Genomic DNA, 25,037 nt, shown 5'->3' with positions numbered 1-25,037 from the left:
TCTTGACTGCACTACTTCCATTGTCAATATTCACTGCAAAAAAAATATTGTAGGGGCCTCCCTGGTGGTGCAGGGAGCTCCTAGTCTCAACACTATGGAGCTATCTGTGGCCACTACAGAATGACTTCGATCCCCACTCAGGGAGGTGACACACTTGGTGCAGGAGATCTCTCCTATCTCATCTGCTGCTCCCGTCAGCAGTGTATTTCAGTAGATCCACCTGTTCTGCTCCCTGCTCTGTCTCTGGCGAATCCTCTCACCACCCCCGCACCTCTGGCCTGCACCCCAGCTCTTGTATGCATAAATAAATAAAATAAAATAAAACAATATTTTATTCTTTATGGAATATCTCAATTTTTTATTTATTTAGCTTTTTATAAAATTCTTACATAACTTTTCATTTTTGCACAATGTATGCATTTTCATTTTGGCTATATTCCCCATACAATTGCACCCCCCTTATTTTGACCCTAATCCCTTCCCGCTAATCTCCTCCCCGCTGCCCCATAGTGGGTCTCTGGTTTATAGTTGCTTGTTGATTTTGATTTTTCCTTTATTATAATTAGTCTTTTTTCCTGGTCTCTTATTTAGGTTTTCTAAATTCCTGCTATGAGTGAGACCATCTGATATTTTTCTTTTTCTTTCCGGCTTATTTCGCTGAGCATGATCCCTTCCAGTTCCATCCATGTTGCTGCAAATTGCATGAGTTTATCTTTTTTGATTGCTGAGTAATATTACCCAAAGGACACAGAAATATTAATTCAAAAGGGCACCCTGCACCCCTATGTTTATAGCAGCACTATTTACAATAGCTAAGCTATGGAAACAACCCAAATGCCCAAAAATAGATGACTGGATCAAGAAGATGTGGTATACATACACAATGGAATATCTCAATTTTTAAGTAAGCTTTTCTTGAACTTCAAAATAATGTATATGTGTAGCATAAATAGCAAAAGCATTATTATAAAAAGTACCATTAACCCATAAATCTAAAGTTACACAGAAATAAAAGAGTTTAAACATGATCTGGACCCTGACTTCAAAGCAGCTTTAGAGAAGGTTTATATTTTCCAAATTGCAAATGTAAACTTGGCTTTGAAACCTGGATTTTGATTTCTCATTCATGTTGCAGAATCCATGCCACTCAGAAATAAAAGGCACTTGCCTAACCCAAGTTCAGTTAAATTAAACTTCCCTTGAAATATACAATAATGACAATTTTTTTGAAGTTATGGTGTTGAAATATTTGTACCAGAATGCTTTATGACATTTCCTGTAATGTGTTTCTTTACAATACAGTTTAAACATTTTTTTAATTGTTAACAGTGAGTCATGCAAGTCTGTACATTTCCTCTAATTCAATCTGTCATATTTTACACATGCAATGATGTTTGAGCTTCTTACTCCCTGCAACAAGTTCAGGAGCATTCTTGCAAAAAAAAAAAAAAAACCCACAAAAGACTGAGAAAAGGCACATACGTGATATATTCAAAAGGGGTAAAACAACAAGTGAGATAAAGAAAAAGCAATTACTCTTTGAAAATTAGTACGTAATTAAAAACAGCTTGTGATGATATGTGATGTACAGTGAAACACAGTTATGCTTGGAGTTTTCTGAATTTCTGGAAACAGATCAGGATTGTTTTGAATGTAGGCAGCTGTCATCTGTCTGCCCGCTTTGGTCAGCGGCTGATTGTGAGGCAGGGAGGGTTTATTTTCAATCTCCTGGTTCATAGATTCTCCTTTTACCCTCCCAGTACTAGTGAAGTAGACGGTGATGGGCCTGTTGAGGGAAAATAACAGGTCATGTCACTCTTTACAGGCATATGTAGGAAGGGAAACAACTAGCTAGCTGTGCTAACTTGGAACCCACCTTTAATGTACCTATGAGCACATGCAGTAAAAGCAAAGGAACAACCTAAATAGAATACTCCTGGACAGGAAAACTACCTGGCTGGATTTTTTTTAAATGGAAGATAAATGAGCAAGTAACGGTATTCCTTGTCAGCTTTCTAACTTAGTGTTTTCTAATTCCCCAATCTCCAACTTCCTCATTTAATCAGCCCCAGTTTTTAATTTAAGCTGCTGGGATTCATATTTTTAACTAATGAGCTTAATGAAACGGAACTATTTACCTAAGGACAAAGGGTCCTCTAGTAGGGAAGTGATCTTAAGATAAAATGATAGACCCTGGAAATAACCCAGGATTTGATAACAAAGGTGTGTGTGTGTGTGTGTGTGTGTGCGTATGTGTGTGTGTATGTGTGTGTGTGTTTGAGAGAGAGAGAGAGAGAAGGTTCATGTATGGTGTTTGTCTCAAACTACGGAGATGAGTGTGGGCCCCGAGGAAGCACTGCAAAAAGAGTTATTTTCACTAAATCCTCTGGAAGACACTTGGAGCATTTATAAAAAAATACCCATGTTACAAAGTTTAACACCAAAGCTGGAAGGAGATCCTCTTTTTTTTTTCCTATATAGAACACAGACTGGATTTAGACCCTTAAGAACCTGAGTGTTTTCAGCCTAGTTTTCCATCAAGATGATGATGTCACAACACCTGGAGCAGCCAAAGAGCCAGAGGTTGGTGTCCAGAGTAAATGTGCTGTGAATGCAATACCCAGCACGTGGCAGAGAGTATCAGAAGGATCTAGGGCAAAAGAGAACAGACCAGATAACACAGACAATGTGCCACCAGCAGACCTTAACTTTGGCCATGTGAGATGATTCATAGGATTTCTCAGAAACACTGAATAATGCGTTTAGGTGGATGGAGGTCACAAGGGAATGGATGGCAATATTCTTAGAGGAAGGATTTATTTTTGTTTGTATCATAGCATTTATAAGCTCCATGATTACGGACCCAAGGAAGCAAGGTTACATTCATCTAATTGTCATGCAGTAAACCAAACTGTCTTTGGGATCAAAGTGACGCCTTTGGTAAGTAAGGCGCTTAAGTGAGTTGCTTTTACTTCGCAGGTTGTTAACGGAATTAATTTGGCATAAGAAGGGCATTGCTTTGTATCTTTCTTACCCAGCACCATTTTTCCTCATTTCTCCTACCAACATCTGTTGTTCTTCGAATGTGTCTAAAGAGTAATACAAAATAATCATAACACCTTTACCCGCAACTTGAAACTAAAGTTTCTAACCACCTCACCTTATGTATCTTCCAACCACAAGTTTCACATTAAAATTTTCTCAAAACGTAACTTTGATGAGCTTTATTTTTTGTTGAAATATCCTTAACCCACTGATATGAGCTTTGAGTCTTTAGTGATAATATATATATTATATTATATTATATTATATTATATTATATTATATTATATTAGTGTGTGTATATTAGTGTGTATATATATATATATATATATAGAGAGAGAGAGAGAGAGAGAGAGAGAGAGATTGTTATGAGTATTTGGGGGTATTTGGGAGACATGTGCCCCCAAGAACTTGGTAATGGAGAAAATAAATTGCCTTTGGGACATTAAATCCACTGTGTGTGGTCAACTAGCTAGGAGAATCAACCCAGAACTTGTCTGTAATCATGTGTCTCCAAACCTGAGACTCCAGTTAGAATGCATAAGAAATTTCTCAGGAATCCAGCACTATGACAGGAATGTAATTTAACAGGCAAGATTTAACCAATTGCATCACAGCTCATTTAGGGAAAGAGAGTGAACAGCTACCTAGTTTTCTGAAAGCTTGGCTAGCCTGGATTTACAAATAGTACCTCATTTAATTCTCCCAACTTGCCTCGTGAGTATTACTATACCCATTTTACAAATGAATAAATAGATGCTGTGAAAGATTAACTCCCCCAATATTTTTAAGGGACAAATCCATTATTTTAGTTTTTAAGTTTGTCTGATTTCAAAGAATAAGGATTGCCAAATGCTTTCTGTATCAGAATTCCCTGAACAAGGAGATTTCTGAGTCACAACCAATATAGTTCAATTGATCATAGGGTACAGAGTGCATCAGAGATTAAGGAATTGTCTTTTCAAAACTCAGACATTCTGCTGCTCATGCAGGTTGGGAGATCTCTAGCCCATTAGTAGAAAAAAAATAATCCATGAAGGTTCAAGTACTATTAAGGTGACTAGCATCCTTCCAGCCAGCAAGAACTCTACCTTCCAACAGACATGCCCATTTGTGGAAATACAATATTATGACATTCTAAAACTTCTAAACACTCTTGTATTTCTCTTGTTCTGGTCCTAGTCCACCAAACCATATGAACACATGGCTTCCCATGTATCTTGTCATCTAGAAGAGAATATAATCGAGATATTTCAGTCATTTGACTTTTTTTTTTTTTTGTGGGACACTTGCCAGCGGCCGTGAACGAACCGGTGTTGCAGAGGCTGTGGGGGCAGTCTCGCAGCCCAGCGCTCAATCGCTGTGCCACCAGGGGAGGCCCTCATTTCATTGACTTTTAATGTAGCAATCTGTGAGCCTAGTTATTATAAATCCCTAAATCCAAATAATGTCTCAAAAGATTAACCTGCAAGTTTAAGGACCAGACCCTGGACCTCAGTGTATTCAAAAGAGCAAACATTACCTGAATGGTCTTTTAGAAACGCTTTTTCCAGGTGGTGTACGCTCCTGCTCTCAGAAGGCACAGGAAGGCTTTCTATTTATTTATCCCTGCAGTTATTGTTATTAAGGTGTGTTGGGGCGGGGGAGAAAGGGTATCCACCCTACTGCCAACAAATGAAAATGAATAGTTGTTTAAAAATTGATAAACATTCAGTAACCTGGGTAGCTGTTTACACAGCCTTCCTCCAAATATGGTACAGTGCAGTTGATTAAATAGTCGATTACTAAAATTCAGTCCTGACGGCCTATTTCCCAAGATGCCCCGGATGCCCCAGAGGTAACAGATGGTGATGCACAGGCTTAAGGACTAGGAATGGGAAGTCAACTTTCATGAGGAACTGGAGTCAAAGCCAAGCACCAATCACCTGAGATTTTTCCAGTTGAATGAAGATTTTTGGGAAATTAGAAGCATTATACCACTTTTAAAGATAAATACATACAGGTAATAGATTTTAGAAACAGTTCCAGAAAGATTTGGATGCCCACATTTGCAATAAGATGAAAAGGTGCTGTATCTTGACTCACATTGATTATGACTGATTATTTTTGTTGGTATTGGCGGATCCACATACTATTAGACTAAAGTTTTTAATCCTAACTTTCCTGGCAAATTATATTTTTTAGTATCACAAAATCTATGAAGCTTGATATTAAAAAGGGCTGTCAAACTATAGAGGCAAGGCAACCAAATCTAACCTGTGGTCTTCCTTAGTAAATAGTTTTCCTGGAACATAGGCAAGCCCACTGGTTTCAATGTCATTGAAAGTGCAAAGTGGCTACTTTTGCACTACCATAGCAGAATTACACAATTGCAACAGAAACTATGTGATTCACAAAATGTAAAATGTAAACTATTTGACCCTACCCTTTACAGAAAATATTTGTTGACTTCTTATATAAAGCGATGTTCCAAGAAACTGAGGTATGCAATACTTTTTCCACAAAATCACACATTCTTTCTTATGGCTTTTCGCATAAACCTGAAAACAATACAGTAAGAAATTACTCCAAACTCAGAGACCTGGGGGTTAGGGGATGTCAGCGGTGGGGAAAGGCCATTTAATGCAAAGAGCAATTTTAAGATTGTCATGAACTGTTTGGCTCTTCTTGCTTATTTTTCACATAAAATGTAGAAGGCTGAAGAATTATAAATGCTTCACACTAGTTTTACAGGACACATATGGAACTCTCAGCTTTATATACAGTGTGTATTATTTTTTTCAAATGTTGAGGAAATTATAACTAGAAACCACTCAGGGGATAAAGAAGGAACTGATTAGAAACTACTCAACTGAGATATTTGTATTTCCATGTTCTATTCAGTGTTATTCACAATAGCCAATAGCCAGGAATGGACACTATGTAAGTGTCCATCAATGGATGAATAAAGAAAAAAATGATAAATATATATATATGTGTATTTGTATATATACATATATACATACATATTCATTTATATGTATATATACATATATAAACACACACACATACACACACAAATAATGGAAAATTATTCAAGCTTTAAAAAGAAGGCAGGGCCTCCCCGGTGGCGCAGCGGTTGAGCGCTGGATTGCAAAGCTCCCTGCAGCCTCTGTAGCACTGGTTCGATCCCCGGCCGCTGGGCAAGGGTCCCACATGGCGCGCAGACCTCTCCTGCTGCCCGCTGCTCCCCTCAGCAGTGTACTTGGTCCTTCTGCCTGCTCTGCTCCCTGCTCTGGCTCTGGTGAATTCTCTCACCCTCCTGCGCTTCTGACTGTACCCAGTGCTTGTATAAATAATAAATAAATCAAAAAAAAAATAAAAAGAAGGCAATCCTGTCACTTGCGATAATGTGGATAAAGTGGTGGCCGTTTTGCTCAACGATATAAATCAGACAGAGAAAGATAAACATGGCTTGTAATCACTTACATGTGGAATCTTAAGAAAAAAACAAAAACTCAGAAACAATGTAGAATATTTAAAGCATTTCCAGGGGCTTGTGGAGGGGGAATAGAGAGAGGATAGTAAAATGGTAGAAACTTTTAGTTATATAATAAATAAGGTATGAATATGTAATGAACCATAACATGGAGACTACAGTTGATAACTCTGTATTATATAATTAAAACTTGCTAACAGAGTAGAACTTAAACATTCTCATAAAAAGTAGTAAATATGTAAATACGTACAAAAAAATTATACACATAAAATCTTACAATCATATATGTCAATTATACCTCACTAAATCTGGACAAAAGAGAAATCGTTCAACTGGTTTTAAGCAAATTGTATTTGAATTCTTATTTTTTTGGCAACTAATTTGGACTTAGTTCTCTTGATTTAGACTTTAGGTGACACTAGAATAACATCAGAAAGATCATTCTAATAATGTACCAAATTTTATTCATTCATAAATATACATGGAGCATTGTCGATGAAGCAGACCCTGACCCAAGGACTTTACTTATCTCATTACAACAGAGACAATCCCTTGTGAAAAGTGAAATGCACCTGCAACATCTAAGAGGACTATAACCAAGTATTAACCATGATTTCCATAAGGAAGTCCTGTCAACACACTTTCCTTCTTGTGAGCTCAGAAAATCTACCACCCAGAAAGATTTTTAAGAGGATCCCTGAGTTAATGTTTACCAACTGCTTTAATATCCTAGGATTAAAAAGGGCACATAAGAAAGAAGTGGCCGCGCTGGAATTTGGAGGCTATTCAAAAATCCAGCCCAGTAAGTCTAATGGTTTGTTTTAAACATTTATTTAACCTCCTTCTGCTATCAAGAAACCTGAGAGATCGCCGAGGAAGTTTATATCGAAGGAAATGGAGAAAATGTACATTGTTTTTGAGTTGTTTTGTTAAGATTTCTGGATGGCAAGAGTGTGTGCATTATAATTATGAAAGTTTGCCCAGCTTGTAGAGATGTTGTAGGTTTAAGTCTTTGAGCTGGCCAAGATTGGGCATCATGCCGTGCCTCCTTATAAAAGCAAATATTGTTAGAGCCCTTGAAATAATCTTAAGTCTGTCCTTGAAATAGCTATAAATAATTTGGCCTCTGTTCAACATAGGCCAGTGAAGAGAACATGCCAGGGGGAAATGTTTTTGTCCACCCTGGAATGGCCAGCTGTCACTGCGTGCCAACAAGTGGGGGCACAGAATTGCCGGATCTATGGGAATAAGCAAGCAGTTCTGTTTTCTCTGCAGAAACTCATTTCCCTGTGCTTCATATTGACAATTGTGAGCTATATTTACAAAAAGATTTGTATGCAAAAGAAGCACCCACTGGGGTAGCTGCAAATATTTACCCCAGGAGGTTTGGGGAGTCACTCCACCCAGCTTACTTTTTATAGAACCAGGTGATAACACATCTCAAAGTGCTGTTTTGAGAGGCAAGTGTTTACAGGCATAAAAAATGTTCTTTAATTAGTATGTATCTCAGAACCAGAGTGACATAAGTTGCTAATTATGCTGATACAAGAACAGATTGAGATATTCTTATATAGTAAGAAGAAAGGGGCAATAGGCATGCCTTTTGTATTTGGACTATATGTGTTTAAATTAGCTTGTTTTAACCCTAAATTAGCTCAGATCCAGTCTGGTCTGGATTTAAAATAGCATTTCATGCAGTTAAGAAGAATGTGTTGGCTTGCACTTTCAACATTAAGAATTTTAAGTTATAAAAAAATCAAATACTTGGGAATAAACATAACTAAAGAGGTGAAGGACCTATACCAAGAAAATTATAACACATTGCTAAAGGAAATAGAAGAAGACACAAAGAAATGGAAAGACATCCCCTGCATGTGGATTTGAAGAACTAACATTATCAAAATGGCTATCCTACCAAAAGCAATTTACAGATTCAATGCTCTTTCCATAAAAATATTAATGACATTTTACAAAGAATAGAACAAATATTGATGAAATTCATATGGAAAAACAAAAAACCTTGAATAGCCAAGGCTCTCCTGACTAAAACAAAGGAGAATGGAGCTATCACATGCCCAGACTTCAAACTATACTACAAAGCCATAATAATTAAAACTATAAGAAAGTAAAAATCAAAATCAACAAAAAAACTATGAAACAAAAAAACAGAGACACTCTATGGTGGGTGGAGGGCGGGGAGGGGAGGTATTGGGGTCAAAATAAGGGGATTGCAATTGTATGGGGAATAAAAAATAAAATTTATTAAAAAAAATATGGTACTGGAACAAAACAGACACACAGACCAATGGAATCAAATAGAAGGCCCAGAAATAAAGCCACATGTATATGGACAACTAACCTTTGACAAAGAAGCAGAGAATATGCAATGGAACAAGGACAGTTTGTTCAATAAATGGTGCTGGGAAAACTGGACCATCATAAGCCAAAGAATGAAACAAACCACTACCTAACACCATGCACAAAAATCAACTCAAAATGTATAAAAGAGCTGAACATAAGACCTAAAACTATAAAATGCAGAGAAGAAAATATAGGTAAAACACTACATGACATACATTTCAGTAACATCGTTAAAGACTCATCCCCCAAAGCAAAGAAAGTGAAGGAAAAGATAAACAGGTGGGATTACATCAAACTAAAAAGCTTCTGTACAGCAAAAGAGACATTAACCAAAGCAGAGATACCCAACTTTGGGAGAAAATTTTTGCACTCCATACAACTGATAAAGAACTCACACAATTCAACAAATACACAGTAAACAATCCAGTTAAAAAATGGGCAGAAGACCTTAAAAGGCACTTCTCCAAAGAGGAAATGCAAATGGCCAATAGGTATATGAAAAAATGTTCAACATACCTCGTAATCAGGGAAATGCAAATCAAAACAATGAGATACCACATTACACCAGTAAGAATGCACGTATCAAAAACAAAAACAAACTAGCAACAACAAGGTTGGTGAGCATGTGGTGAAAAAGGAACTCTCCTACACTGCTGGTGGGAATGCAAACCAGTCCAACCACTATGAAAAGCTGTGTGGAGGTTCCTCAAACTAATAAAAATGGAGCTGCCATATGACCCAGCAATTCTACTCATAGGGATCTACCCAAAGGACACAAAAACAATAATTCAAAAGGATACCTGCACCCCTATGTTTATTGCAGCACTATTTGTAATAGGTATGAGATGGAAACAATGCAAATGCCCAAAAATGGATGATTAGACAAGAAGATGTGGTATATATACACAATGGAATACTATTCCACAATCAAAAACGGCAAACTAATGCCATTTGCAGCAACATGGATGCAGCTAGAAGGGATTATGCTCAGTGAAATAACTCAGAAGGAAAAAGATATCATATGGTTTCACTCACAGGAGAAATATAAAGGAACCAAATAAGAGATCAAGGAAAAAATAGTAACAATAAAAAACACAAAACGAAAATAAACAGACAACTATAAATCAGAGACATTCTGCAGGGCAGAGGGAGGAAAAGGGATCAAAATGAAGGCAGGAAGAGCACAAGGGACTATGATGATGGTGCACAGGTGAAATGGTGGAAATTCTCTGAGAACTACACCTGAGAAAAGAAAGCCATTTTGTACAAAAATGGACAATGATGTAAAATACAGATAAATAAATAAGTTATTAAAAATGAAATAAAAAGTCAAATGCAAAAAAAAAATTAAATTATATAGTTTATTCAATAAATCATCTTCCTGTTTCACAAAGGATATATTTCATGCCAACATTGATTAGTAGGAACTTTACAAATCTCCCAGAAGCTGATATTTTTATAATTTCAAAATAAGGAATTTTTAAATAAAAAAATTGAATGGAGAGTTATCTTTTATTTCTATCTAGTTTTAATCTGGAAATAATTCATTAGTAGTCTTATATTAAATTACTTAAAATGTGTATAGTGCATATAACATGCACTACATAGTAAGAACTAAATTAACTATATATGTTTATTCAAATATTTATAAGGACAATTATTTATAATAATCATAATATAATATATTAAAACTATTTTAAAGAAGGAAGATCTAGGCTACATTATCTATTTTTCTCATCCCCAATAGTCACAGTTAATATGCCATTTGTTATGAGCTAGTTCCTATTCTAAGCATTTATTATATAATAATTCATTTAATTTTTAGGAAAGTATATGAGATAGGTAGCAGGACACCCATTTGGTCTGATGGGGACACTGAGGCACAGTGTGCTGAGCAACTTGTCTGGCTTCATGTAGCTAGTAAGGGGTATGGCTGACAAAGTAACTGCAGTGTCTGGGTTCAGAGTCTGTGTCCTTGGACAGTATGCTGTCCTGTTGATCATGAAAGTAAGAACACCTTTTACTCATTCTATCCATTAAGAGAGGATTTTTGTTTGTTTTTTAACTTTCTGCAACTTGGTTGACTGCTATCTGACACATGTAAACTTCTGCTTTTGAAGTACTCAAGGATTTTTGTTGGCCAAGTTTATATGTTCTTTACTGTCAACTTCAGAATAGAGTGTATTTCCCCAAGTGATAGTCATCTAGCCAATATTTTGTTTAACAAACAAAGAAGCTATCTTCCACATTATTTCGTGATTTCAGTTTGTAGTCCATTTCAGCTATAAGATTTACTTGCAAAGCATCTCAGGGTCAAGTCCATGTATATATAAAATGAGGTATGTGTTAGCCAGGGTAAGGACTTGTTATGCTGGTGATAGGTTTAAACATTTTAAAAAGTGCAATGAAATGCAATATAGGCTGAAGGAAAGGGTTATGTTAGGTTGCTTAATTATCATTAGTTGTGATTATAATTTTCTCAGTTAAGGACAGACATCTAATCTACATTGTAGATTCATGTGCATTAACCTTGGGCCACAAACTCAGCTATATAAGAGCTATAATTACTTTTTCAACAGCTCATCTTTATCTCAATATTTAGTCATAATCCTACTGAATTGGTAGGAACTTTAGACCAAAATGTCTTTTCCTGGATTTTCTTACCTTTATCCCTACTCTCCTACAATAGCCATTTCATATTAGGAGTGCTCTCTGTTCCCAGTGGTAACATAGGTGAGCCCATGCAGCCCCTTATCTCAGCCTTCTTATTTCTTCCACGACCCCAAGGAGAAGAATCACCTGTTAGTTAGTTGGAGGGCAGAGTACTATCCTCATTTCTTTGGACCAAGAAACTCTGCTCCTAACTCCCAATTTGCTCTCCTTATTTATTTTGACATCTTTTGCAAAACTTCATAATTAATCATAGAGGCTTGAAGATTTGGAAAGTAAAAGTCATTTCCAGCTTGAAGCGAAGGTGAAGGGAAGGTAGGGATGGAAAGGAGAATAAAGAACAACATGGGGTGACAGTTCAAAACATAGTCCTATTTTTTATAATGACAGGCAGTGCGAAGCGGAGAGGAGGGCATGGACTCTGAAGTCATACAGTGTGGTTTGACTCTAAATTCTACCATTTATTGACTGAGTCACCTTGAATAAATTACTGAATGTCTGTGGGACTTAGTTTCCTCAGTTGTAAGATGGGGATGATATCAATACCTGAAAACTCATCGGATTGTTGTAGTCATTATGTAAAAGTTAACAGACAAAGCACTGAGGATAGTATCTGGCCAAAAAAAAAAAAAAAAAAAAAAAAAAAGTGCTATGCCACCATTAACTGCTATCATGAATACTATTAGAAAAAAAGGTTCTTGATTCGTACTTGCTCTTTACTGCTAACACAAACAAAATCCTCAACTTTGAAAGTGTGTACTGTGAATTTGATGTATATAACATTCTATATAGATTTAAAACCAGTTATGGGTATTATCTGAGATTTTTAAAATTTTTTTTTATTTTATATATTTTTTACATCATTTTTCATTTTTGCACAATGCATGCATTTTCATCTTGGTTACATTCCCCATATAATTCCCACCCCCCTTTATTTTGACTCTAATCCCTCCTCCCTCCGCCCCCATGGTGTGTCTCTGGTTTATAACTGCTTGTTGATTTTGATTTTTACTTTATTATAATTAGTCTTTTTCCTGGTCCCTTATTTAGGTTTTCTAAATTCCTGCTATGAGTGAGACCATCCAGTATTTTTCTTTTTCTTTTTGGTTTATTTCGCTGAGTGCAATCCCTTCCAGCTCCATCCATGTTGCTGTAAATTGCATGAGCTTATCTTTTTTGATTGCTGAGTAATATTCCATTGTGTCTATGTACCACATCTTCTTGATCCTATCTGAGATTTTTTTTTTCTGAGCATCTAGCACCTCTCATCATCTCTGCTGCAGCTACCAAACCACCAATCCACCAAACCCAGGGTTATTGTTATAATGAACCATTAAATTATTAATACTAATAAACTGTAACAACTTGTTACCAGCAGCTGGAGTGATCCTAGTAAAATGCAATCAACTCTTGGTAATTCCCAGTGACTCATCTCAGTGAAAGTAAGAACCAAACCCTTGCTATGTCCCATGAGGTCTTGGGTGTCTCTGTCCTACCACTCTTCATTCACTCCATCCTCACAGTGCCAGCCATATGCCCCAAGGTGGGATTTGGCCCTTGCTGAGCTCTTCAGCTGGGGTGCTCTCTCCCTGTGCATTTTCCTGGCTCACTCTTTCTCTCACAGGGTCTTTACTCAAATGTGACTTTCTTGATGAGGCCAGTCATCTTTTAGAACAATTTAGTTTCCCTCTCCATTTGCCTTCTGTGCTTTGTCTCTTATTTATCAGGATACAACATATTTTGTATGTTCAGGGAATATCCCAGAGCCAGGGGTATTTCTCAGTGCTGTTCATTGCTCTCTCCACAATACCAAGCAGAGTAGGTGCTCAGTAAATACCTGCCCAATGAATGAGTGTTTGTGTTTAGAAATAGAGTGAGTCTTCTCAGGGAATATTTAATGCACTCTCACTACAATCCTAAAAGGTTGGGAGTCACAGGAGAAATAACATGAACTAACTCATGTTTTATTAGGGTCACACAGGTGCTGGTGACAAGTTGAGATGATGATGTAACAATCCAGGGCAAAGGAGCTGATATTTTGGAGCAGCTTGGAAGTGGTAAGAAATGGTCAGAACGCAGTAAAAACTTAGTAAATGAAGACACTTAAGTGGAGAAGTTAGATGTCTTGATTAAGATGATCTAGCTATGGCGTGGAAAACAATGGTTTAGATAAGACAAACTGACTCCTATCTATTGTCTACACTGTCACTTATATCATGGACTCATATTATTCTGGGTGATTTCTGCTTATGGTAAACTAGTCAATGTCACCCTTGGTTCTCAGCAAAACATGGTTAATATCTCTAAGTCCAGAATTCTTTTTTGAGGACTAGATACGCTGTAAGAAGCATTTGTCACATAGTCGGATAGTAGTTGTTTGATAAAATGTAACTACCATGGGTCAACCATTTGGTATGAATAAAACATAGATCATGTTTTGTTTATATCAAAAAGAACTTGTTAGATGCTGATTTTATTTATTTCCTTTTTCTGGAAATATAAGGTATACATCCCAGTCTCTGTTTAAGGAATATTTTAAAGGAAAGTAAAGGGGGAAAGAGACATGATGAAGCAATATCAAAAGCAAACAACAGTTACCAACATGAGGCAGCATTAATTCCCATATATAATTTTTTTAAAAGCCATAAAATTCTAAAGAATCCGACTTTTTGGAATCGTTTGTAATTCATTTGATAACCTGAAGCCAATCCTGTGAGTTGCCTTAGCAACCAATTTTAGTAACATAGAGAAGTGCTAGCTGTTAATTAGTATTCATAGTAGCTGGTGTCTCTGCTGCTGTCTCCAAGGTAACCTAGCTGTCACTTTTTCATCTCAAGCATGGTGGTGAAATTTCATATGTGTATGCCTTAATGAACATGTCCATAGTCTCCCCTATAGTGTTAATATATGTAAAAGTGACCACTTTTGGGCAATTAGTGCTATTGCAGCAAAAAAAAAAAAAAAAAAAAAAAAAAAGACCATTGCTCCACCGATTTCAACCTTCCTCTCCAGCCTCCATACGCTGTAAGTTTCCATTTTGAGATATGTATGTAACAATGGTTATAGGATTATCTGCACAGGGAAAATTCTGCATAACTGCATGTGCGTATAGGAAATATGAATGTTGTAAATAGGCAAAAAATGTATAAACAAGGAATAATTTTCAAGAGTGAATATTGTATTTGAGGGACAAATGTCAAGTTAGAGAAATGAGGTCCAATGTCCTCTGCACTGAGAAAATATCCTTGCATGTTGGTTGGATAATGCAGAGATACCTCATATATCTAATTTCTAGCAATTTTCTCTTTGATATTATGTAGGTTCCCTCCCTTATTCAATACCTTTTCTCCCCATTTTTTCCTACTTAGGAATTAAAGTGCAGTTAGCTCTTTTCTTTTTGATTTTCACTAATCTTTTTTTAATCCAAGAAGTTAAGTGAAATTGTTCCCCTATCATAAATGGTTAGCTAGTTAGTCATAGTGTTTATCATCATCACAATTGCACTAATGTCATGAAAGAAGCAATGAAAATGGTTTGGGCAATGTATAGCAATTAATCCTCTTAGAGAGACAGTACACATACTAGAAAAAAAAATCTCTAGATTCATCATCACTGGTTTCACAATTCTGAGATCTCCATTTATTACCCCTGTGGTGCTTTCAGGAGGCAAAAACATCAACAAAATTGTAGAAACACATTTAAAAATCTCTATGCCTTACTTTTCGTAATCTGAAATTAGGCCCAATCATATCCAGTGACATGCTCCTAAATATTTAAGAACAAGGGTAAGATCACAGAGTTATAAAGTTTATCAGTGTCCATGATGTGAATGCTCCCCCTCAAAGGTGATTTCAAACTTCCAACATGGTGTCACTGAATGTGGAACTATATAAGGAGACTAGCAGCTGTCACTCTCAAGTCCGTGAATAGCAGCTCTCCCACTTTTCTTTAGTTTTTTTTTTAATGAGGCTTAAATGAGCTATCCTATGTAAAATACTGAATACATTATAGACACCAAAGATCTTAATTCTTTCTTCTCACAATGAAGTGCCTTCTCCATTAATTAATTAATTAATTTCAGTTTTGGCAGCTGTATTAGAATATATAATAGTTTAGATACCATATATTTCCTCCATATAATCCTCCATTTATTGTAATGTCTGTCGTTGGCCACTATATGCACTAACATTTATTTATGAAATACAAATAAGTGGTGATTTTACAATGTGCCCACACATATTTTGATAACCATCCCTTAAAATAGCAGGCTTAATTCACTTCCTTCTGAGCACTGATTGTTCTTAATGACTTTAAAATATGGTGGAGATATCATAAAGAGGTATTACTTTTCGCCTCTTTCTCTTCCTTGAGACTCTTTCTTTGAGATATTCAGCAGCCCTCTGCTCCCTATGCACTGTGCCCTGTGAAGAGACCCCTTCTCTAGAAACTAAGGCCTCCAGCCAACAGTCAACAGTGAGACCCACAGAAGCTGGTTTTGCAACTAGAGGCAAGTCTTCATATTACTGAAGTCCTGAATGACCCCTTGACTGTAAACTCACAAGAGGTTCTGAACCAGAATCACCCAACTAAGCTGTTTATAATTCCTGACCACCAGAAACTGGGAAAATAAAAGCTTATTGTTTTAAGCCACTAGTTTTGGGAGCAGTTTGTTACACAGCAATAGACAACCTAATACAAGATGTTTCATATTTGACTGAAAGTCTTAAGAGTTAAGTTTGTCAGCATTAGGTTTTATTTATAAAGTGTAGTGAATATATAGGAATACACTTTAATATCCCCCAAGCATGAACAATGAGCTTATAATGCCATCATAGGAAAGTTACTGGTTAAAGTCACTAAATATTTATTTAATGGGTATCAATGGCTCATGACCATTAAAGAATTTCTGTGATGTGTCGGTATTTAAAAGTGGTTCTCTGTTAATGAACCACTTGATCAGCTGTGATCTGGGAAGTCAGTAGCAAAATGCTTTTATATGTAACCTGAAGGTCAACTTGATTAGATTCCTGGAAGCAAAGGAGGTTAATTAACTGGTGAAATCAATCCAAATTCCTAAGAGCTCAGACACCAAACTTAAGGACTATCACTGAGGCCAATATGGAGGTCACTGGCAAAAAAAAAAAAAAAAAGAGAGAGAGAGAGAGATGATAGATGTTTCTTTTAAGATAGTATTTCCATTTATCCTTTTTCATCAGTATTTACATGGAAATATCCCTGATATGCTTTGTTTTACTTAAAGTTTTAAGTGACATTTTCCTTTTATAGTAAGACCTAGTAGAGAGGTAGAAAGAATAATTTTTTAAACAATGAAGACTATATTTTACCTTGAGTTTTATACCTTAGACAGTAGGTTATATAATCCACAATTATGTTATTTTCAAATTGAGCAAGGTTGAAGGAAAGTAACTACCTGAGGAGGTAGTTACAGATGCAAATGCTACCTCTTCAGACCTCTGTGTGTTAACTTCATAATGCTGAAATGGCACGGCAGTGTTCCTAAAGACCCCAAAACTAACATTTTTGAGGAAAAATCCAGAACAAATCTTAATTCAGTGGATCACTAAGTAAAGTATGCTAAAGAAAGTGCTAATTACACTTAAAAACATATGCAGTGTGAACAGAAGTGCACAGATGCTTGTTAGGGAAAGAGAAAGATATTTTATATTTTTTCATGAGCTCTTCTTCAATGTGTTTAGTTCAAAGATTGCTACGCAAATTCCAGATAAAGTGAATTGAGATGAAATGAAACTAAACAAATTTCCTTAGAAAATTAGGTTATTTTTAAGCTCTTTGTAGAGGACTTTATTTTATTCCCACTTTCCTAGGAGGCTTTCTTTCTTTTTAAAAAAAAAAAAATTATTTATATACACAAGATCTGGGGTAATGGTCAGAGGTACGGGAGTAGGGGGGTGAGAGGATTCACCAGAGGCAGATTGGGGAACAGAACAAGCAGACTGACTGAAAAACACTGCTGAGAGGAGCAGTGGGCATGTCAGGAGAGGTCTGCTGTGCCATGTGGGTAGCTCCCTGGCTAGGGATAGAACTATGCTGCAGAGGCTGTGGATAGCTTCATAGGTTGTGTCTTAACCCCTTGCGCCACCAGGGAGACCTCCTCAGAGGCTTTCTTAACTGAGCAAACTGAAAGGAGACCATCTGGTCATATGACTACCCCATATTTAAAGTTTGCCTTTCTGAAGTAAAAAGTCAAGTCACTCTTTCCATTTCTTGTTTATATTTTTTTCTTGCTGCATTTTGCTAAAAATAAGCAACATTTGGTCCTCAACTCATATACTTTTTAAAAATCGAAAATTGGTCATTGCAAATAGTGCTGCAATGAACATACAGCTGCATATAATCCTTCAAAACAGTGTTTCTGCATTGAGTAGAAACCTAGGCATGTAATCCTGGATCATGTGGCAGCTCTATTTTTAATGTTTTGAAAATCCTCCATACTATTTCCCACAGGGGCTGGACTAGTCTATAATCCCACTGGCAGTGTCCAAGATCTCCTTTTTCTCCATACCTTCACCAACCCTTGTTTAATTTTATCTCCTAAGTTGCCTTTCTGGAAATATTTTGAAAACCTTTTCTCTATTTTACCTCTTGCTTCCTATTTCATACTCCAAAGAAACATAAACTATTCATACATGTATTGAGCGTATCTTTCATGCTGTGCCCAGCACAGCTGTATGCTGGCTTTGGGATGTAAGATATGGTACTGTCTTACAGGAACTGTCAGTATGAAAGGGAAGATGAACATAGACTTAGAAAATTATGTTAACTACTAATAATTATATTAAACACAGGCATGAGCAAGATATAGTTATAGAAAGAAAGAGAAATCACTAGTTTGTCCACAAGAATTTGACAGAGGATTCCTAGAGGAAGCGGGTCACTGTTGGGAAGTGAACAAAAGGTATGAAAGGCTTCTGGAAGAGAAGTCATTTGAGTTAGGACCTGAAGGATGCATAAAAAATTGCCAAAAGGAGAACAGGGGAAGGATATTTCAGACAGAGGGTAAATAAAGTTAAACAGGAAATACTAAGTGAATTTGAAGAATAAGAGATGTTCAGCATGACTGGCTGTGAAGTTATATCTGGGGGTCACAGAGAGGATATGATGGGAATATACAGGTTGATGACTATGGGACAAAAAGAATATGTGGAGATGAGTTTACAAAGCCATGTGCAAGCTACATTTTATAAGGCTGTTCAAGATTTTCATCAGTAGAATGACATGATTCTATCTGTTTTTATAAAAATATATCCCATTTGGTAGATAAGCAGCATGATAGATGGACCACACTTTTCCATACTTACTGGAGGGCTACTTAGGAGATTATTACAGTAGTCTGCATATTTTGATTCTTTAGTAGATGTAGCAGAAAACATGGTTACGAGGCTGACATTTTACATAGATAAAGTATTGTTCTGGTGATGAACTCCAAAGTACTTTAGAAGGGACGCTGACTTACCCAGATTGGAATCAATGTCCATTCTTGGAAGAATTAATTGTGAGCAGGAAGCAGAGTTACAAGGTAGAGAAGATGGCGACCATGATCCTATCTAGCACAACAATGGGATTCCCAGAGGAGGGGCCTTATTGCAATCTGGAAAGAAAATTCAGTAGATTTCCACTAGGGAGTACAGATAATAAGTAGAGTTTGGGGCACAATGTCTAAACTCTTTATGGCTGTCATTTAACCTAGATGTAGCATCAGATGCAATCAGAACAGATAGATACAGATTGTCCTCAAATATTTAACGATGCCATACTTGTGACGATAATGTTGATTTTTCCATTGAAGGTGATAGATAACATCTTTTAGAAATCTGAAAATAGATGGTTTCCAGGAAGCTCTTATTTGAAAGTTAAAAAAAAAAAAAATCAACTTATTTGCCTGCTCCTTCCTGGAAGTGAAAGAGTATCTTTCTACAAGCATAACTAAAATTTGTAGTTTCAAATAGCTACTGAGAGTTTAAGAGACTTACTCTGTAAACTACTAGCTTTCTATTACTGATTTTAAATTCTACACAGATATCAAGAGTTATGCACATATCAGAAGTGTGGCTTAAGTGGAGTTTTCTTAAAACTCAACAGATCTATGTCCCTAGGACCAGGTGAAATTATCTTAGCTAGGTGCATTGTTTCTTGTACCCTCAGATCCCAAAGACAAAATGTGAAAAGTGTTTGGGTTATTTTAGAAAAATCTCTTAAATCATCATACTTCATATCTTCATGTGACAATTCATATGAAAAACAAGGATTTTAACAAATTTCAACACAGGTGTAATTTTGGACAAGAGTATTCATTTCTATGTAAGTGGCATGTGTGGGTGACCCCCAGGACACAGGAATTTCAAAGATGAAGCACTTGCATTTTAAGCCATTACTGCCCAGCATACTCTAGGAAGACTCTTGCTCTCACAAAGGAAGCATAAAAGACTTTTCCAAACAAACAAAAAAAAAATATAGATCCTCTTTCTGGAGACACAAGGCATAGAACAAAGAGCAAATGAAGCTGTAACTATGGACTAACATTGGTTTCCCAAAGAAGGGCAACTGCCCCAGATGATATGATTAAAGGCCCAGAGCACATAGTAAAGATGCCTAGACAACCTGAGTCAACATTTACTGAAAACCCTGCAGGAAGCTACCAAATGACCAATACTTGGATACTTCAGGACTCCATTTAAGCAAGGGCTCAATCAAAATTTAAGACTGAGGCAATCAGAACCGTGAGGCAGTAAGTAGTTATCCTAGTGAAGATAAAACATGGGACCCAGACTGCACAAGAATGGGTTTGGCAGCACCTTGTTGGTATCCTAATCCACTGAAAATCTTTATAGTGCCTTGGCTATAAACATTGAGCAATCTGTGTAGAGATTCAATTATAGGATATGGGTCAGCCATCCTCTACAATTCTACTTTGTCTTCTTCAAAAATTCACAGGTTGATTATTATAGAGCCATGAAAGATGATTGAACACGTTTTTCAGTTTTATAAAGTCTGCTATATTTGTGGTTCTCTAGGACATAACTAATACTATTCATGCCAATGTTATTTTACTGTGAAAATAATATACTTTTATATTATAAATCCACCCAGATCCTGATTTATCTCTTCCCTGCGGATTTGAATGTGACTTGATTATCATCAGTGCCTTATAATGTCTGGCACATGTTTGGAATCAAGGGAATAGATCTATTCCCCTACCTTTTTTCTAGGTTAAAGGACAAAAATTTTGCTGCAGCTAGACTGAATACTTGGAAACATGAATAGTTGGACAGGTGTGCTGACCTGAGGGTAAATGCAGAATGATTCTCTAAGATTGGAGTTCCAAAGTTCCAGATGGTGAGAGATTATGGTTTAGAAGCAAGCATAATTGTGGTTAGAAAATGATTGGATTGTAGGGACAATCTATAGAAGCTGAAAAGTGGCAGGTTGCCATAAAACTGAAAATTAGTTCAGGAAGGTTTTGAGGGTTATGTCTGGAGATGCTAGCAAGTTGGGGCAATAGAAAAAAGAGGGTCAATTTGGAGCCAATCATAAAAGTCTGGGGCCCAGGCTGACAGAAAACACGTGACTTGGAGACTATGGGGATTGACAGAGTAGATCACAGTGAACACTCTAAGTACCGATGAGATTTTGCAAATCAGGAATAAGATTTGCAAGGGATAAGAAAGGGTATTCTGATGGGAAGAATGGTTGGTAAATGGCCAGAGGAGAGAAGAAGGCAAAGAATAAGGAATTACATCAATGATGACTAGAGGACATGAGCTAACATTAACTAGAAGTTTATAGTAGCTTAACCACTTCATTTGTATGTATCTCATTTGATCCTTATAATAGTTGCTGGAAGGGGTAGCTCTATAATTTCCATAACAGCAACACGGGCACTTAGTCCCCTAATGGGTGCAATGTAGAAAGACTAACAGAAGATGTGAACAAGTTATACATATTTAAGTCATGTGTGTCAGGGTATGAATCAGGGTTCTGCTAGAAACCAGAAGGTAACCTTAAATGAAGACACTGGAGAATTTAACAAGGGGCTAGGCACAAAGAGGTATACAGACTTTCAAGAAACCAAGAGAAGACAGTGTGAAACCTTAGAGCTATCAATAGGAAGGAACATTTACCATCAGGATCTAAACAGACAATGAGAGGGTATGGTTCTTGGCATCTAGGTTGTCTTTTGTGACGAAAGCTGTTTAGCCAGTGCTGTGGCTTGGGGAGCAAGAGTCAGTCAATCTGCAGTGACTGTACAGAAGGGGATCCTGAGGACTGAAGATCTAGTCTTCACTTTTCTTCCTCCTCTGATCTCCGGTTAATGACCTCCCCCTTCCTCCTGTACCTGAGCCCACCCAGAGCCCAGGGGCAAGGGAGCTTGCTGAAGAAATCCATACACCCTTCCTCCTGGAGGCTGAGAGAATATAGTGGACAAAACCAAACACAACCAAGCAATAAGTAAATCTCTTTTGTCACCTTAGGTCAGTGGTTCAGGAACTCTCCTGGGCATAAGAATAATTTGATTTTAATTTCATAATATATAATCTGTTAAATGTATATAACAGAACATGGTCAGGTAAGTTGCTAATCTCTTAACCAAAAAAGTCAGTTGTACATTCAAGTCCACTCAGTAATTTTTGTTCTTTGCCATTCTGGCTTTACATAATGCCTAATCCTTATATGTATAATTGAAGGAGAAGTGTCAAATTACCAAATTTATTTTAAAAACTGTTTTAATCCCCAAATATTAACATGGCTATTCTCATTTTTGGTTGTCTATGTGCATATATTTGAATTTTGGAGGGTTTATTCCAACACCTTCCTATATCTAGTTCTTCAGGAAATAAAAGGTTTTCAGCTTTCAATGCCTTTACCACTATTTACTTTTGTGTAAATCAGTGAAGGCCCTTTTTACCAAAAGGAGAATATAAACTTACCAGGTATAATACACACATACAAGACAATATGCAGTAAAAATATTAGAGTTAAATGGAAAAAGAAAGTGGTGTTTTTATTGTTGTTTAGTAACGAACAGAAATCCAGGAACACTGAAAGCTTTTACTATTTATCAATGTATGGACAAAGTTCCAGGTATGAGCAGGTCGTGAGATGATTTGAAAACATTTAATCTTCCAAATCAGATGTTATTTTTTCAGTTATATAAAGTCTGCCACATATTTGTGATCCTCTAGGACATAACTTATACTATTCATGCACTTGTTATTTGACTGTGAAAACACTATATTTTCACATAATTATACCCCAAAAGTGAAGGGCTTAAAAGCACATGAGCTGTAATATCTCAACATATTACATTCTGTACTCCATACTTGTATTGTATACTGTATCACCAAAATGGAAAAAAAAAGGAATCATTTGAGTTTTTAAAAATGCCGATACTAGGCCTGCTTCCCAACCACTCCAGAGATTCTGAATCTTTAGTTCTGATCTAAGACTCATGAATCTGTTTCTTCAACATTGCAAGATATTCAGCAGGTACTCATTGGTTCCCACTGTGAGAGACACCTCTGTAAGTAGGAAAAGAGGGTCCTTTCTTTGTAGATTGCCTTTGGGAGCCAACTTTCATGTTAAGGTGTCTTTATCAGTGAATTCCTGGGGGGGAGGGGCACCCTGTACCATCATAGGTACATCTGTTGATCTCTTGATCTACTTACCTATCTATGAATACATGTGTTAAGCTAATCACAATTGGGTCTGAATTCCGACTTGACCATTTAAAGTATGTGACCCTGTTCTTTCTAATCCTCAGTTTCCCTGTCTCAAAAATGGAGTGATAGTACCTATTCATAGGGTTTCAGTGAGAACTGCATAAGCACAGAGTAAACATACAGTAAATGGTAACTATGCTATTAGTACCGTAAACTGTCATCACTTTGGTGTTTTGACAGAATCCAAGTTCTACACTAGTATTAGATGTGGTAACAGATTCAAAAGCTGCAGGATAGAACAGACTTGCTTTCAGGGTAAACAAGATGACAAGCAATCACTCATGTTTAATAATGCAAATAAAATTTAGTCTTTGTACCTCTAAACTTCAGACGTAAACATAGGAGAGAAGTGGCAAGATAAACGAGGGAAAAGACCTAGTTTACTTTTCTTTGCCCATTATATATTCAAAAGCATTGAAGAAAACACTCTCAGGAGCTTCTAATAAGTTGTGATGTGATAATAAATATCTCTCTCTCTCTCTCTCTCTCTCTCTCTTTCTCACACACACACAACTTTAATTTTTTTCTTGCAATATTTTTTTAAAGATTTATTTATTTATTTATTTATACAAGCACTGGGTACAGTCAGAAGCACGGGAGGGTGAGAGAATTCACCAGAGCCAGAGCGGGGAGCAGAACAGGCAGAAGGACCGAGATACACTGCTGAGGGGAGCAGCGGGCGGCAGGAGAGGTCTGCGCACCATGCGGGACCCTCCTCTGGTGGTCGGGGAGCAGCCGGGGATCGAACCGGCACCGCAAAGGCTGCAGGCAGCTTCGCAACCCAGCGTCCAAGCGCTGCGCCACCAGGGAGGCCCTGCAATTTTTTTTTTTAATTGAAGTTGCCTCAGTCAACTTAAGGGATTCTTAGCACTAGGATCCTGTCTGAGTTTGTATGTGAAAAAGAATCAAGTTTAGTCAGTAAAGGGCCTCCCCTGGTGGCTCAGGCGGTCGAGCGCAGCGCTGTGAAGCTGTCCGCAGCCTCTGCAGCGCAGGCTCAATCCTGGCCAGGCAGGGAGAATCCCACATGGCACAGCAGACCTCTCCTGTCTCACCCACTGTTCTCCTCAGCAGTGTATTTCAGTGGATCTGCCTGTTCTGTTCCCCACTCTGTCTCTGGTGAATCCTCTCACCCTCCCACACATCTGACCTGTACCCCAGTTCTTGTATGCATGAATAAATAAATCTGTAAAACGAAAAATTAAAACTTACCATTTAAAAAAAAAAAATTTAGTCAGTGAACAGTGAGTCCTTTTGTCTTGTTTAAGTTCAAGTGGCCCAGATAGTGGGAATCTCTAAATCTCTCCTCCCTCATCCATAAACTTCTGGAACATCCCTTCAAAGCATTCACTGAAGTCCTCCAGCTGGTTAGTGTAGGATACAAAAATCCTAGCTTTGGATAAAGCCAGTGTACTAGGATAAAGCCTTCCAATCCTGAAGGCAGCAGCCCAAGGGCCGTGGTGGCAAGACGAAAGTGAGTACAGAAAAAAGACCACTGCTTTGAAAAGGAGGTAGCCTTTAACTCCCCTTAGAGGTTAGAACAGGGCTGAGTAGCTTAGATGGGTACTGGATGAGGCAAGTAGGTAGGAATTTATAAGATTAAATAAATAAAGGCAATAAAAATACAAAGTTGTCAAAGACTTGTCAAATTTTCAGTGATAAAAGGAGGAAAAGTGGAGTCTTCCAAAGCTATTATGAATAACTTTAAGAGAAAAAGAAAAAATGGGGTT

Source organism: Talpa occidentalis, unplaced genomic scaffold (assembly GCF_014898055.3).
Source record: "Talpa occidentalis isolate TD23 unplaced genomic scaffold, MPIMG_talOcc4v2.1 talOcc4.6, whole genome shotgun sequence".
Classification (NCBI taxonomy): Eukaryota; Metazoa; Chordata; class Mammalia; order Eulipotyphla; family Talpidae; genus Talpa; species Talpa occidentalis.
This window is presented reverse-complemented; position numbering follows the sequence as displayed.